Source organism: Sminthopsis crassicaudata, chromosome 2 (genome assembly GCF_048593235.1).
Source record: "Sminthopsis crassicaudata isolate SCR6 chromosome 2, ASM4859323v1, whole genome shotgun sequence".
Classification (NCBI taxonomy): domain Eukaryota; kingdom Metazoa; phylum Chordata; class Mammalia; order Dasyuromorphia; family Dasyuridae; genus Sminthopsis; species Sminthopsis crassicaudata.
Genome location: NC_133618.1, coordinates 271609372 through 271626957, shown reverse-complemented (window position 1 = coordinate 271626957; position 17586 = coordinate 271609372). Strand labels below are relative to the sequence as shown.

General features: G+C 35.0%; 1 protein-coding gene across 8 annotated transcripts in view; it reads right to left on the bottom strand.

The window, feature by feature from the left end:
* MGA (MAX dimerization protein MGA) overlaps window positions 1–16468 on the bottom strand; it is a 231238-nt gene extending 214770 nt beyond the window's left edge. For 4 of the 8 annotated variants that reach the window (XM_074289343.1, XM_074289352.1, XM_074289350.1 and 1 more), the window contains exon 1: window positions 14556–14649. The gene's annotated coding sequence lies outside the window, so the exon portion shown is untranslated. Of the gene's footprint in view, window positions 1–14555; window positions 14699–14834 lie in introns of those variants that run through there. The other 4 variants (XM_074289346.1, XM_074289349.1, XM_074289347.1 and 1 more) reach the window with 3 other exon arrangements.
* Between the last annotated feature and the right edge of the window lie 1118 nt (window positions 16469–17586).

Below are 17586 nucleotides of genomic sequence, written 5' to 3'. Positions count from 1 at the left end.
CTGGCCACACTCACCCAGCACCAGAAATCATTCAACAGGGACCACAGCCCAGCTGTACAGCCCCATTCTGCAGCATGGCACTTTTGCTCAGGGCAGTCACACTTCTGCACAGCAGGAGGGTTCTACTCATGGCAACAGAACTTCCACAGCCACTGAGCTTCTCAGGGCAGAAACACTTCCGGTGTGGGGCTCTTCCCAGGGCAGCTGCTGATCCACAAAGCAGGGCTTTTCCCAGGGCACCTCCAGCTCCACTGCTCTTTGCAGCCCGTTTGGAGGACAGCTACTGTCTATATATCTATCCCTGCTCTACAGAGGAAGCTGGTAACCTCTTTACCCTGAGGGCAGACCCTAAGGGCTTTTTAAAAAATGAGCAAAAAAGCCAAGTGTATACTAACCATGGATAGCTTCTATATAGAAAGAGAGCAGGTTTTCCACCCTAGGAGACTAATAGCAGACAGTCTCAGACAAAACTCCAAAGAGGAATGTAACCTGGTTCCCATCACACAAGGCTCTCCTAGAAGAAATTATAAAATATCTTAAAAGAGAGCTAAAAGAAAAATGGGGAAAGGAAAAAGAAGCTCTGCAAGAGAATATGGGAAAGGCATATAATTCACTTAAAGAAAAATTTAATAAATTGGAAAAAGAAAACAACTAACTGAAATGTGAATTAGAAAAGGTAAAGAACTCCCAGGGAAACAGAATTTGTGAATTAGAAAAGATAAAGAACTCTAAGGAAAGTAAGATTTGTGAATTGGAAAAGATAAAGAACTCCCAGCAAAGTAGGATTTGTGAATTGGGAAAAGAAAATAACTCAGTTAAAAAAAAAAAAAATAGTGAAATGGAAAAAAATTCCACAGAGCAAAACAACTCACTTAAAAACTCAATTGGACATATACAAAAAGAAGTTTTAAAAAAAGCTAATGAAGAAAATAACTCATTAAAATTCAGAACTGAATAGAAATGAATGATTCATTGAGACATCAAGAATCAGTCAAGTAAAATCAAAAAAATGAAAAAATGTTAAATATTTACTTGGAAAAACAACAGACCTGGAAAACAGATTTAGAAGAGATATTTGAGGATTATTGAACTTCCCAAAACGTATGATGAAAAAAAAGAGCCTAGACACTATTTTATAGGAAATCATCAAAGAGAACTGCCCAGATGTAATAGAATCAGAAGATAAAATAGGCATTGAAAGAATTCATAGAACACCTTATGAAAGAGACCTAAAATAAAAACTCCAGGGAATATTGTGGCTAAATTTCAGAACTACGAGAGTAAGGAAAAAATATTACAAGCAGCCAGAAAAAAAAAAAAAAAAAACAATTCAAATGCCAAGGAGCCATAATAAGGATCATTCAGGATCTAGCTACTTCCACATTAAAAGATCAAAGGGCCTAGAAGCTGATATTCCAAAAGGCAAAAGAAGTTGGAATGTAGCGAAGAATAAACTACCCAGCTAAGCTGAGCATTTTCTTCCAGGGAAGAAGATGGACATTTAATGAAACAAGTGAATTCCATTTGTTTCTAATGAAAAAACTAGAATCTGACCTCCAACTATAGGACTCAAGAGAAGCAGAAAAAGGTAAAAAGAACTCTTGAGAACTGTATTGCTGTTATGGACAAACATAAAGAATGAATGTATAATTTGATTTTACTGATATAATATAAAAAAAGGGAAGTAGAAATGGAAAGTGGATAGTTTCAGAGGAAAGGGGATAGTATCAGAAAAAGGGAAAAGGGGAGATAAACAGGGAAACTACATCCCACAAAGGAAACCTATCATATCTGAGGGAATTTAGGGAGGGGGAGGAATATTGTGTGAATCTTACTCTCATTAGATTTTGCTCAAAGAGAAAATAATTGGCATATCTGATTTACAAAAAAAAAAGTTCTCTCACCTCATGAAAAAGTGAGAGAGGAAAAGAATAATAAGGGGAAAGTATAAGAAAGAGGAAGGGATTCAAAGGGGGTAGGAGGGATTCTAAAGAGGAAGAGCTGCGTGAGTCAAGTGGTGCCCATAAGTTTAATACTAGGGAGGGGGGTAAGGAGGGTAAGAAAAAGAAAAGCATAATCTGGGGATAATAAGATGACAGGAAATACAGAATTGGTAGTTTTAACTGTAAATGTGAATGAGATGAACTCTCCCATAAAGCAGAGGCAGATAACAGACTGGATCAATAGCTAGAATCCTACAATATGTTTACATTGAAACACAATTAAAGCAGGGTAATACATACAGAATAAAGATAAAAGGCTGGAACAGAATCTATTATGCTTCAGGTAAAGTCAAAAAAGCAGGGATAGCCATCCTTATCTCAGATCAAGCAAAAGCAAAAATCAATCTAATTAAGAGATAAGGAAAAAAGCTATCTTGCTAAAAGGGTAGCATAGACAATGAAGCTATATCAATACTAAACATATATACACTAAGTGGTATAGCATCTAATTTCCTAAAGGAGAAGTTAAGAGAATTCCAAGAAGAAATAGACAGCAAAACTATAATAGTGGGAGATATCAATCTTGCACTCTCAGAATTAGATAAATCAAATCACAAAATAAATAAGAAAGAAGTTAAAGAGGTAAATAGAATATTTTAAAAAGTTAGGTATGATAGATCTTTGGAGAAAACCATATGAAGACAGAAAGGAATATACACTTTCTTCTCAGCAGTTCATGGAACCTATAGAAAATTTGACCATATATTAGAAAATAGAGACCTCAAAATTAAATGTAGAAAGACAGAAATAGTCAATGCATTCTTTTCAGATCACAATGCAATAAAAACTACATTCAACAAAAAGCTAGGGGTAATAGACCAAAAAGTAATTGTAAACTAAGCAATCTCATCCTAAAGAATGATTGGGTGAAACAGCAAATCATAGACACTATTAATAATTTCACCCAAGAGAACGACAATGAGGCAACATATCAAAATTTGTGGGATGCAGCCAAAGCGATAATAAGGAGAAATTTTATATGTTTAGAGGCTTACTTGAACAAAATAGAGAAAGAGAAGATCAATGAATTGGGCTTGCAACTTAAAAAGCTAGAAAAAGGGGACAGCTAGGTGGCACAGTGGATAGAGCACCAGCCCTGAATTCAGGAGGACCGGAGTTCAAATCTGGTCTCAGACACTTAACACTTCCTAGCTATGTGACCCTGGGCAAGCCACTTAACCCCAGCCTCAGGGGAAAAAAAAAAAAAAGCTAGAAAAAGACAAAATTTAAAGCCCCCAAATACTAAACTTGAAATTCTAAAATTAAAACGAGAAATTGATAAAATTGAAAGTAAAAAACTATTAAATTAATAAAATTAAGAGTTGGTTTTATTAAAAAAAAAAAACAATAAAACAGATAAACCTTTGGTAAATCTAATTAGAAAAAGGAAAGAGGAAAATAAAATTGTTAGTCTTAAAAATGAACATAGAGAACTTTCCACCAATGAAGAGGAAATTAGAGCAATAATTAGGAATTACTTTGCCTAACTTTATGCCAATAAATTTGATAACCTAAGTGAAATGGAGGAATACCTACAAAAATATAGGCTTCCCAGATTAACAGAGGAGGAAGTAAATTGCTTAAATAGTCCCATTTCAGAAAAAGAAATAGAACAAGTTATTAATCAACTCCCTAAGAAAAAATCCCCAGGACCAGATGGATTTACATGTGAATTCCTCCAAACATTTAAAGAACAATTAGCCCCAATGCTATATAAACTATTTGAAAAAATAGGGAATGAAGGAATCCTACCAAATTCCTTTTATGACACAGACAGGGTTCTGATACCTAAACCAGGTAGGTTGAAAACAGAGAAAGAAAATTATAGGCCAATCTCCCTAATGAATATTGATGCTAAAAACTTAAGTAAGATATTAGCAAAAAGATTACAGAAAATCATCCCTAGGATAATGCACCATGACCATGTAGGATTTATACCAGGAATGCAGAGCTGCTTGAATATTAGGAAAACTATTAGCATAATTGACTATATCACTAACCAAATTAGCAAAAACCATAGGATCATCTCAATAAATGCAGAAAAAGCATTTGATAAAATTCAACATCCATTCCTATTAAAAACACTTGAGTATAGGATGGATTGGACTTTTCCCTAAAATAATCAGTAGCATCTATTTAAAACCATCAGTAAGCATCATATGTAATGGGATAAACTGGAACCATTCCCAATAAGATCAGGAGTGAAACAAGGTTGCCCACTATCACCATTACTATTCAATATTGTATTCGGCAATAAGAGTTGAGAAAGAGATTAAAGGAATTAGAGTAGGCAATGAGGAAACCAAAGTATCACTCTTTGCTGATGATATGATGGTATACTTAGAGAACCCCAGAGATGCTACTAAAAAGCTATTAGAAATAATCTACACTTTTAGCAATGTTGTAGGATACAAAATAAACCCACATAAGTCATCAGCATTCTTATATATCACAAACAAAATCCAACAGAGTTACAAAAAGAAATTCCATTTAAAGTAACTGCCAATAGTATAAAATGTTTGGGAATCTATCTGCCAAGAGAAAATCAAGAACTATATGAGCAAAACTACAAAACACTTTTCACACAAATAAAGTCAGATCTAACCAATTGGAAAAATATTAAGAGTTCTTAGATAGGTTGAGCAAATATAATAAAAATGACAATACCTAAACTAATCTATTATTTAGTGCTATACCAATAGACTCCCAAAAAACTATTTTAATGACCTAGAAAAAATGACAAAATTCATCTGGAAGAACAAAAGGTCAAGACTTTCAAGGGAACTAATGAAAAAAAATCAAATGAAGGTGGCCTAGCTGTACCAGATATAAAACTATATTATAAAGCAGCAGTTACCAAAACCATTTGGTATTGACGAAGAAATAGACTAGTTGATCAGTGGAATAGGTTAGGTTCAAAGGACAAAATAGTCAATAACTTTAATAATTTAGTGTTTGACAAATCCAAAGACCCCAGCTTTTGGGATATGAACTCACTGTTCGACAAAAACTGCTGGGAAAATTGGAAAGTAGTATAGCAGAAACTAGGCATTGACCCACACTTAACACCAAGATAAGGTCAAAATGGGTTCATGACCTAGGAATAAAGAATGAGATTATAAATAAATTAGAAGAATATAGGATAGTTTACCTCTCAGACCTGTGGAAAAGGAAGGAATTTGTGACCAACAAAGAACTAGAAATCATTATTGATCACAAAATAGAAAATTTTGATTATATCAAATTGAAAAGTTTTTACAAACAAAACTAATGCAGACAAGATTAGATGAAAAGCAATAAACTGGGAAAACATTTTTACAGTCAAAGGTTCTGATAAAGGCCTCATTTCCAAAATATATAGAAAATTGATTCTAATTTCTAAGAAATCAAGCCATTCTCCAATTGATAAATGGTCAAAGGATATGAACAGACAATTTTCAGATGAAATTGAAACTATTTCTAGCTATATGAAAAGTTGCTCCAAGACATTATTAATCAGAGAAATGCAAATTAAGACAACTCTAAGATACCATTAGACACCTGTCAGATTGGCTAGGATGACAGGAAAAGATAATGATGAATGTTGGAGGGGATGTGGGAAAACTGGAACACTGACATATTGTTGGTGGAATTGTGAATCCATCCAGCTATTCTGGAGAGCAATTTGGAACTATGTTCAAAAAGTTATCAAACTGTGCATAACCTTTGATCCATCAGTGTTACTAGTGGGCTTATATCCCAAAGAGATCTTAAAGAAGGGAAAAGGACTTGTAGGTGCAAGAATGTTTGTGGCAGCCCTCTTTGTAGTGGCCAGAACCTAGAAACTGAGTGGATGCCCATAAATTGGAGAATGGCTGAATAAATTGTGGCATATGAATGTTATGGAAGATTATTGTTCTGTAAGAAATAACCAGCAGGATGATTTCAGAAAGGCCTGGAGAGACTTACATGAACTGATGCTGAGTGAAATGAGCAGGACCAGATCATTATACACTTCAGCAACAATACTATATGATGATCAATTCTGATGGACATGGCCCTTTTCAACAATGAGATGAACCCAATCAGCTCCATTTGTTCAATAATGAATAGAACCGGCTACACTGAGTAAAAAAACTCTGGGAAATGAGTGTGAACTACTCATTGCATTTCTAATCCCTCTGTTTTTGTCCACCTGCATTTTTTATTTCCTTCACAGGTTAATTGTACATTATTTCAAAGTCCGATGCTTCTTGTGCAGCAAAATAACTGTATGGATATGTATACATCTATTGTATTTAACATATACTTTAACATATTTAACATGTATTGGTCTACCTGCTATCTGGGGAAGGGAATGAGGGGGAGAGAGGAAAAATTGGAACAAAAAGTTTTGCAAGGGTCAATGCTGAAAATCATGCATATATGTTGAAAATAAAAAGCTATAATTAAAAAAAAAGAAAAAAGAACTTTGGAGAGGGGCAGGGGGAAAGGAGAAAAAAAACGAACTTTTAATGAAAAAGAAGATAAACCTCTTTTAATAAATTACTATGTATTAAGTAATATAAGCCTAAAGAATGGCTAAGTCAAAGAACAAATAATAAAAGCAATAATTTCAAAAAAGATGACAATAATGAAATAGCATATCAATTTTTTTTAATGAAGTCAAGAAAATTCTTAGTGGGAAATTTATATCTCTAAACAATTTTCAACAATAAAATGGAGAAAAAGCAGATGAATAAATTAAGTATAAAATTTAAAAAACTAGAAAACCAATGAATTAAAAAAATTAAAAAGCAAAATATAATCTATTATTGTTCTATACTCTAACTGATGGGCATCCACTCAGTTTCCAGTTCCTTGCCACTACAAAAAGGGCTGCTACAAACATTTTTGCACATGTGGGTCCTTTTCCCCTTTTTATGATCTCTTTTGGATAGAGACCCAGTAGAGATACTGCTGGATCAAAAGGTATACAGTTTGATAGTCCTTCGGGCATAATTCTAGATTGCTCTTCAGAATAGTTGGTTCAGTTCACAACTCCACCAACAATGTATTAGTGTCCCAGTTTTTCCACATCCCTTCCAAGATTTATTGTTATCTTTTCCTATAAGCATTGTTATTTAAAATATATATATATATATTAGCTAATTTGATAAAAAAAAGAAAAGTAACAAAACTAAACAAAGTGTATTTAAAACCAACAAAGAATAGAATAAATTAATAGGAACTATTTTACCCAAGTAGATGTCAATAAAACTGACAATCTAAAGAAATGGATGAATGTTTACAAAAATATAAACTGCCCAGATTAAGAGAACAGGAAATAGAAGAGAAAGGAAAAGAATTAAGTACCTATAATGTGATAGGCATTGTACTAAATGCTTATCATATCACATTTGACCCTTACAACAGCTCTGAGAAGTACGTGCTATTATTATCCGTATCTTACAGTTGAGGAAACTGAGGTAACCAAATATTAAGTTACTTCCCCAGATCACATAGCTTGTTAAGTGACTGAGCCTGAAACTGAGCTTAGGTCTTTTTTTACTCTAGACCTAGCACCACTGTACCACCTTCCTGCCTGAAGAATTTAAGTAATCCTATGTTGAAAAAAAGTAATTGAATAAGCCATAAATTAACTCCCAAAGAGAGAAGGGGATCAGAGAACAGGAACAGATGGATTTACAAGTGAATTCTATTAAACATAAAAGAATCATTAGTTCCTTCTGGAGAACAATTTGGAAATAAAGTTATAAAGTGGTTCATACTCTATGACCCAACAATAATATCACTAGGTCTATGTCCACAGAGACCAAAGCAAAGAGAAGAGGATCATTTGTATAAAAATATTTATACTAGCTCCTTTTGTAATTGAAGGGTTGCCCATCAAATAAGGAATAGCTAAACATGTTATGGTATATGATTGTGATGGAATATTTTTGCTTTAAGAAATGAGCAGAAATGAAGAGAGTAGAACCAAGAGAACACTACACAGCAATAAGATTATGCAATGATCAATTCTGATGGATGTGGCTTTTCTCAAGAATAAGATGATTCAGGCCAGTTTCAAAAGACTTGAGATGGAGAGAGCATCTGCATCTAGAAACAGATCTTTCAGGACTGAAGGTGGATCATAACATAGTACTTTCACCTTTTTTTATTGCTGCTTGCTTGCTTTTTGTTTTCTTTCTCATTTTTTTTCTCCTTTTTGATCTGATTTTTCTTGTACATCATGATAAATGTGGAAATATGTATAGAAGAACTGTACATGTTTAACATATATTGGATTTTCTCCCTTTATTCCACCCCTCCCTTAGAGAGCAAGAAATCCAATATATAAGTTTTCAAGGGTGAATACTGAAAACTATCTTTGTATATATTTTGAAAATAAAAATCTATTACTAAAAAAAAAAAAAAGAAATAATGAGCAGAATGGTTTCAGAAAAACATGGGAAGATATTCATGAACTCATGCAAAGTAAAGTGAGCAAAATCAGGAGAACATTATACATAGTACTAGAAAAATGATCAACTGTGAAGGATAGCTACTCTGATCAAGACAGTGACTTAAGATAATTCCAAAAAATCCATAATGAAAAATGCAATCAACCTCTAGAGAAAGAATAAATGGACTCTAGATACTAAAGCATACTTTTTTTTACTTTATTTTTCTTTTTGTATGTGTGTGTAAATATATATATATATGTATATATATGTAAATACATATATAATGTACACGTGTGTATACATATATATATATATATACACACACATATATACACTATACACATATATATATGCGTTCTTTTGCAACACAGTTAATATGGAAATGTTTTTTATGAGTTCACATATATAAATAGTTTTATTGTTTGACTTCTCAAGGAATAAGGGGGAGGTAGAAAATTTGTAACTCAAATTTTCAAAAAATGAATATTAAAATTTTTCACATGTAACTAGGAAATATTTAAAGAAACAAAAAACATTTTTGAAAAGAAAATTAATTCCAAGAATACATAAACATTTTGAAAAAAAAAAAAAACACAAGTTCTCACCAAAATCCTTCTATGATACAAATATGGCTTAGATAACTAAACCAGAGAGAATCAGGACAAGAGAAAGCATCCTTACTAAATATTGATACAAAATTTGAAAATAAAATATTAGCAAGGAGACTATAATAATATTACAATGATTATATACTAGAACAAGGTTGGATTTATAATAAGAATACAGAGCTGGCTTAATATTAGAAAAATAAACATATTTGATCATTCTAATAACAAAAAACAACCATGTCACAAAATCATATCAATAGATTTGGAAAAGACTTTTGCCAACTCCAACACACATTCCTATTAAAAACACTAGAGAACATAGAAATTAACAGTTTTCTTTAATATAAAAATTCTATGTCACTAAAGTAAGAGGAGGCTTTGCAGTTTCTTTTTTAAACATGGAGAGTATGAGAGGGTAATAACACATGATAAATAAAGAAAACCAGAATAACAAATATTGAGGAAATAATTTTTAAAATTTTGAGAAGAACTAGTAACAAAATGAGACTAACAGTCAAATGCAATATACAATGTGTCCAATGCTATCTTCTCAATGACAATGAGAAATGAAGAAGGCTAAATATCATGTGATAAAATCATTAAAAAGACATGACCAAGAGATGCATAAGACACACAAAAATGAGGGGATTATATTCAACTTAAGTAGAGAGATGAGCCACAATAATCAGACCAAAATCATGTGAATATGTGGCACTGTTCTAGGCACTGGGAAGTTATCCCCAAAGGAAATATTTTTTAAAAAATACTAAATAACAGGGGGAAAAGAAAAGATTAACACTAACATTGAATCAAAGAGTATTTGTGTTACTTATTACTAGAAAAATCTTTAAAACCCACAAGATTTGTTCCCCCAAATGCTATAATTAATAAGTCAAAATGATAAGTGCCTATTTTCCTTTAAAAAAAAAAAAAAAAAAAGCCTTCACTAAACAGAAAAAAAAAAAAAGAAATTAAGTCCCTATCAAACTGTTACAAGGTAAATTAATTATTCTGATTTAAGTACCTTTAAGAATACAAGAAATTTTTTAAAAAGATAATTAAATATTTGGTTTTTACCTGCCAGGCAAGCTTGGCCAAATAAATTATGAACTTGTCTATAGTAAATAATGCAATAAAATATTTCTGTTAACTTTCCTCTTCCAGTTTATGAAAAAAGTTGTTTGAATAAGAGTCCAAAAAACACAAAACAAAAAAACCTTTTCTCAACAAAAATTTAATACAACCCCCCCCAAAAAAAAAAACCTTTTCTCAACAAAATTTTAATTAAAACAAAAAACCAGAAAGGAGTCTTTTCCCATTTCCTTTCAACAGGTTTAAAAAATACATATTTACATCTTTTTTTTTAATCAACCAGCTGTGACCTTAATAAGGAAATATTTTTATATGTTTAGACATTCATAGGTCACACATGAAAAATACATTAATTCACTGAACAAATATTTATTGATTGCCTACAGGAATTTGATATGTTCCAATTAATTCTTTTCATACCCTTCAGCAACTTTTTCTTTATTCAGATGTGAGCCAAAATATTGCTACTACTACAAAGTAAACCAAAAGATAAAATTACATGTAATTAGAATTATAAAATTACAACTTTTACATTATCTAGACAAAAATCAGGAATCCTTAACTAAGAGTTGTCACAATAATACAGTATGCTCAAGAATTTTCATATGCTACCAAGTGCCATCTTACAATCTTTAAAAAGCAGTATTCCTGGGCAACTAGGTTTCACAGTGGATAGAGCACTAGCCCTGAAGTTAGGAGGACCTAGTTCAAATCTGTTCTCAGACACTTAACACTTCCTAATTGTGTGACCCTGGGCTAGTCACTTAATCCCAATTGCCTTAGCAAAAAAAGAAAAAACAAACAAACAAACAAATTTAAAAAATTAAAAAAAACAAACAAACAGTATTCTCAAAAATATATGTTCCAGTGAATTTTTAGTACAGTCAAAATTTTGGATGCTTCAATTTGATCCAAAGTAGTACTTATCAACATGTCTGTAGCAGCGTGGTACATCAAAAATGCTAGACCTGAAGTAAAGTGACTGGGTTTGAATCTCACTACTAATATGCTAACTGCATTGTAAAACCATGGACAAGTGTTATAATACCCTTGAACCTCTTTATGATAGAGAATCACAGTACCAACTTCAGCTATTATCATCATTATTAAATTTATAAGAAGGTAGGCCCTCTTAAATTAATATGTGGAAATATTTTGTAATCTAACCCTAAACAAGAGTTTGTCCATTACAATGTAGAGATCTGGGCAATCCCATTTCCTTGCTATATTAGGGCATGAAAAACTTCTCAAGCCCCATTCTGTGATAGAGATAAAAGACAACAACTACTATCCTTACCCTGAGTTCATATAATGGCAAGGATCTTGCCTACAAATTAGACCATCTACCTCAAAAATGTTACATGTTATGTATGCATATATGCATATTTATATTATATGTATATATACACATATATGTATATACCACTTAGTGCTATGTTCTTAATAAAACTCTATTAATACTCATGATGATCCAAAAGCACCTAATATTAATCAAACCCCTCTGCCCACTGTCTAAAGTCTTCTCTCTTGACTTACTCATTACCAACCTAACTTTTCTTTTTCTAACTTTCACCTCAATACTCTTAATTATGACATTCCTGATTACAATGAACAATGGCTATCCCTTTTGTATTTGCCTTTTTAATCACTTCCAGAAATAAGCAATAATGACCTGGGAACCATCTATAACATTAATGCGGTCTATTTGAATGCAAAGAAATATTTATTAAGTACCTACTGTGTACAAAGCTTTTTGCTAGACTCTCGAGATAAAAGGATAAAGAATTTAAAATTATCTACTCTCAAGGAGCTTACACTCCAATAGGAGAGAAGTATACATGTAAACATATAAGCATAAATGAATACATATATAAAAATCATAAGGGAAATACAAGATATTTTGGGAGAGAAGATATTAACAATGAGAAGGATCAAGAAAGGTCTCAAGAAGAAAATGGAACTTGAGTTTTGTCTTAAAGGAAGATGAGGAACGGATAGTACTGTGTGAGAAATAATAGAAAAAAAAGTCAATTTGGCTAGATCACAGAATGCAGGAAGGAAAGAAATGTCCATTAAGACCGACAGGTTACACCCTAATTTGTGCATAACCTTAAAAACTAAACACAGGATTTTATACTTTATTCTAACCGCAATAAGAAGCCACTAAAGTTGTCTGAGGAGTGTAATAGCTTGGTCAGATCTAAGCACTAAGAAGGATGGACTAGGGAAGAGAGAGAACTGAGGCAGAGAGCAAAGAAGAAACTGTAAGAAAATGAGGGCCTGAACTAAGGCAGTAGTTGAATGAGTGAATGGAGAGAAGTGAAGGTGAAAAAAGTATGAATTAGCAACTGGCTGGATATATGGAGGGCTTCTTTTCAGACTAATGCTAAATGCAGAGGGCCTTTTGGAATTTGCTAATTTAAGATATATAGTACTGCAATCAGGTATATAAAATGTGTCTTGAAAACCAAAAAACTATTGAGCAGCAATTAGCATCTGGATATACATGTACCACACTTAACAATTAAAAGCATGATTCAGTACCATCTAGAATATATTCTCCCCCTCACGCCCATTCCCATAAAATAGAAAAGCCAGGCATCCATAAGCATAATTGGAATTAAAATACAAATGAATGAAAATACAAACTTCATTTGTTTAATAAGTTTATTCAAACCATTAAATGGCTGAAATAAACAATAGATTCAATACTCTGCCAATCTTCTCAAAAACTAAGGTTTAGGAGACTTCATACAATCTTCATGGTTTTCTTAAAGATTGTTTGCATTCTTCAAAAACTCACTGACCCAATTAATAAACGATCAACAATTATATAGCATGTCACATGCACCTTAAAGTCTGAAAAACATTTTACAAATATTTTTTCAAGAGAATATCTACTAATTCACTATGATAGCTCAATAATTAAAAGTATTATCCCTCTTTGGGCTTTATATTTCAGAAGGCAGTTGACACATGACTAAAAAATTGTCCAAACTACAAAGAACTTCATGTTTCTTTTGAAGACACTTGGAATATTTAGCATTTATATATTCCTTAAAGTACTTTACATATTATCTACAACGACTGCAGGTAGGGGCTGTTAATATTGCCATTTTACAGATCAGGGAACAGAGGCCCCAACTAGACTTGAGTCATAAAGCTTCTACATGTCTGTGAAAGAATGCAAATCCATATCATATCATATCCAACAGGACTTTTTTTTTTTTTTAAGCCTGGTGATAACATAATAGATACCTGCTTCATCACCAATCATTTCCCTTTCTGTTAATATCAGTTTCACTTAATTGTGCCAAGAATTTCTATTATGGTAGTTCTTTCAAGGGAGCACGTGGGCCAAGAATTTCTTCAACTGGAGTCAAAAGGTAGTTGAAACCATCACAAAAAATATACTGTTCTATCGGGAAACAATGGCCCAATTAATGTAACAATTACCTCTTACTGGGGGAAGAGAAAGGAAAATAAAAGATCGTGGAGAAGAGGAGGAAAAGCTTCAAGGAGACATTCTGCCAAATTTGTTTGGGAGAGGAGATGGAGGAAAAGAGGCATTCTTTGGAAAGGGAATGGGAGGGATTTCCTGTAATACAATGTTCAAAGTGCCAGGTTTTTATTTTTGATGTGAATAAGATTTATTCCTCTCTTATTTGGGCTTATGGAAAGCAGGGGTCACGAAAAAAAGAAAAGTTAACAGTGGCTCACATTTCTAAAGAAGCTTTAGGATTTGTTCTGCAAGCCTTACCTCATTGATCCTCTAAAACAAGCCCGTGAGATTGTTATCTCCTTTGGCTCAGAAATACGGACTTTAACAAGAATCACACAGTTAAGTATCTGAGATGGGCTTTTAAATCTAGTTTTACCTGCTTCCAAACCCAGAAGACTATCCCCGTTACACCACGCTTCCCACACATGCCTTCTTTCGTCCCCCAACTGAGTGAGCTCAGTCAGTCAAAGCTCTAGTCTAAATGAACCACCTTGCTAAGACCGCCCTCCTGCGGTGGAGAAGAGGCCACGTGATCGAAAGGCCCTTTCGGCCCCACCCCCGGCCCTCGCTCGCAGCACGCGCTGCCAGCCTCCTCACGTGACACCGCAACTCCCCAGCCTCCCCGGCTTCTCGAGCAGCCATTTTGTGGGAGACTAACCATGCGTGATCTCAGGGAGCGATCTCTACCCACTAGGTCTAAGCTCTCTCTCTCAGGGCCCACAGATGGTACACAGTCTAAAACCAAGCCCTTGGGCCACCCTAGTTAGATCGAACCGCAGTGAAACATTTCGCACCCCGATACACATCGAACCCCCGGACTCCGGGAATGCGATGCCACCTCCTCAGTCTGTGACTGGCCCGACGTTGTCACGTGACTCCACACCCCCCTCCAATTTCCCCCCCCCAAAAAAAATTCACCTACATATACACTCAACACCTCGAGCTCCGAGCAGTCTTTAACAAGCGCGCGTGGGGGCCCGACGTAACGTATGGGGAACGCAGCGCGCCTGCGCATACCTGTCACGGAATAGAAATAGTTAGCCAGACCCACGCGCCACTCCCGCTCACAGGTCCTGGAAACATCGCGCAGCCTAGGCTACCGCGTCCGTCATTGGTGGCCGGGAATGGTCACGTGTCCCTCCCGAGCCTGCCAACCCCTCCTCCCAACTCCCCCCTTCGCCCCCGCACCGCGGCTCATCACCTCCATTGTAGCGCGAAGCAGCATCTAGAGTTGGGGCTTCGTGCAAAAAAAAGAAGGTCATTTAGGCCGTTTCTGCTCTGCTTTTGCGCTGATGCAAGACCTAAGAAAGAGGAACGGATTCTCAAAACGGCAGACGTTCACACTTAACGGTCCAATTCCTTTCTCCTCTCTCACGAAGGTGGAAGCTGGGGCGTGAGGGAGGAAGGGGGGTCGTCCCCCGATTGCATGTTGGGAAGGTCACTCCGCCCTGAGGTGGCCGCAGGGCATGCTGGGAGAGTGGTCTCCCTCCGTGTCTCCAGGCTTCTAGATAAGTCGACTTCCCTAGAATTTTAGTGTTGGGCAGCGATTGCTATTTTGAAACAACGTGGTCCTGTGGAAAGAGCGCTTTGTCAGGGTGTTGGGAAACCTAGATTAGCCGTGGACACCACACTGAATCACTTGCTTAATCGTGGGCACCTCAACCTCTCGGCCTTTCACATCCATTCGGCGAGCAGGAATGTTCTGCGCGCCTGCTGCATGCCCCGAGAAGACGAAAAAGTGGGAAATGCCTTTTTTGTCCATTCACCCTTTCTAAAAGCCCTTTAGGAGTTGGAAAAATAAAAAAGCCACTTGGATGTTGGGGGGGAGAGGGAAAACCTCAGGTTAGGACATTCCTCACTTGTAGTGTGGCAAATTTCAGATTATTTCTTCTGTTTTATCTCTCAAAAATAATGAGTAACTAATGTTTATATATTTAAGATTTACAAAGCCCTTTAAATCTCTTACCCATACTACTGCCAGCATCTCCCATGGGCCTTCTACCTAGATCGTGACTGGTCTTAATTTCTCCATCCCCCAGGGTCCAGGTTAGCATAGGGATCTTTACATCGGATGTGCTTAATGAAGCTTCACCACGGATTAGCAAACTGGGGCCAGTGATCTTCAAAACAGATTTTTTTTCCTCCCTCTAGACCTTAGTTTTCATTGATGTAGGGAACTGCTTTTGTTATTGCTTGCCTTAAAGAATTTCCCCGAGGACTGAGAAGCGGGTAGGCGAACGGAAGAGGGCAGCCACAAAGCCCAGCATGTGTCAGGATTGAACGCTGAACCTTGATCTTCCTGACCTCAATGTAGACTCGCTGTTCATTATGCCAGACTGCCTCCCAAATCGTAACTATAGACCTGAAAGTCAGTCACTCCCGACCTTGAGAGTGTGTCGGGGAAGCACAAACAAGCAACTAACCTTTGATTAGGTAGAAAAGAGAAATCATTTAGAGTGTGAAAGAGAGAGATTTGGTCCTAATCTACGTGCTGATTTCAATTTATAATGAATATGGATTAATGAACCTGTACTAAACTTCACCTGCTCCCAGAGAGTTAATCTTTTTCACTTTCAAAATAACTTTGACCATCTAGCATCAGCTTCTCTTCCCATATTATTTCAAAAACATCTCCAAGTGTTAGTGTCTTATTTCAAAACTCCCTGAATTTTTCATTACCTGAGTTCATAACGTTTTTGTTTTTAGGCAGTCATACCTAAATTTGTATTAATTGCATCTACCTGTCATACCTACTATTTTTCAATTAACCTTAAGAGTAGGGACCAATTCTACATAGTTAAGGCACTTAATAGATCATAATAAATTTATGTATCTGTTCTACTTGTCATTCTCCAAATATATACAATGTTTTATTGCCTCTGTTCCTTTTAGCAAACAATACAGATACCTAAGATGTTCTCCCCCACAATTCTTTATTGTGAAATTATATTCATCCTTAAAACCACTGCTCACATTTTACCACTTCCAGGACTTTTTCCCTGATTCCACTAGCCAGAAGTCATCTATTCCTTTTTTGAACTCTTTGTACCTTGCTGATATTAATTTCATTTTCCTATTCTATTTTGTTTTATCTTTTTTGATCTTCTTTCCTCATCCTAAAAAAATTAACCATATTAGATCTCTCAAGATATACCATCTCTAGTCTTCATTAGACTTAGGGAAAAATTGGTCTGTACTTCTTGCCTCTCCTGCCTTACCTCACTATTTAACACTTTATCTGACTTTTTTATTAGGAAGTCTTAAATTCTAGAAGTCTGTTATGTAATTCAGACCTTGTGACATTATACTTTCATGCTTCTCCAACATCTGTGTCTGCTACTTTGATCACACTCCTATCCCTCAAATGTCATTTTCTCCCAATGATCTGTTCTTGATCTTTTCTTCTTTCTCTGCATTTTCTCCTTTGGCAATCTCATTTATTCTTATTGATCTCTATGTAGATGAATCTCAAATCTGTATTTCTGTCTCCCAAACTTCCCTTAGAACTTCAGGCCTTTATTTCTAATTATCTGCTAGAGATCTCTACTTAGATAATTCTACTGGTATCTTTAAGTTAAACATGTTTTCAACTGAATCTCCCCCTACAAATTTTCTAATTATGTCAAAAGTAACACATCCTCTAAATGTTCCAAGCTCCTAACTTTACAGCCCTCCTTCACTTTCCTCTCTTTTACTCTGCATATCCAGTCAGTTGCCATGCCCTGTAATTTTTACTTCCTCACTATGTCTGGCATTTGATTTTTCCAGGTATGATAAAACCACTCTAGTTCAGGTTCCAACCTAGACTATTATAATAGACTCCTAATTGATCTTATAATTAGATTATTACCTCTTCAGTTAATCCCCCACATGCACTGCCAATGTCTTGTCACTCTAGTTAGCTTACAATTCAAGGCCCTCCAGGGTTTCATAGTTTCATTTGTGTCCAACTC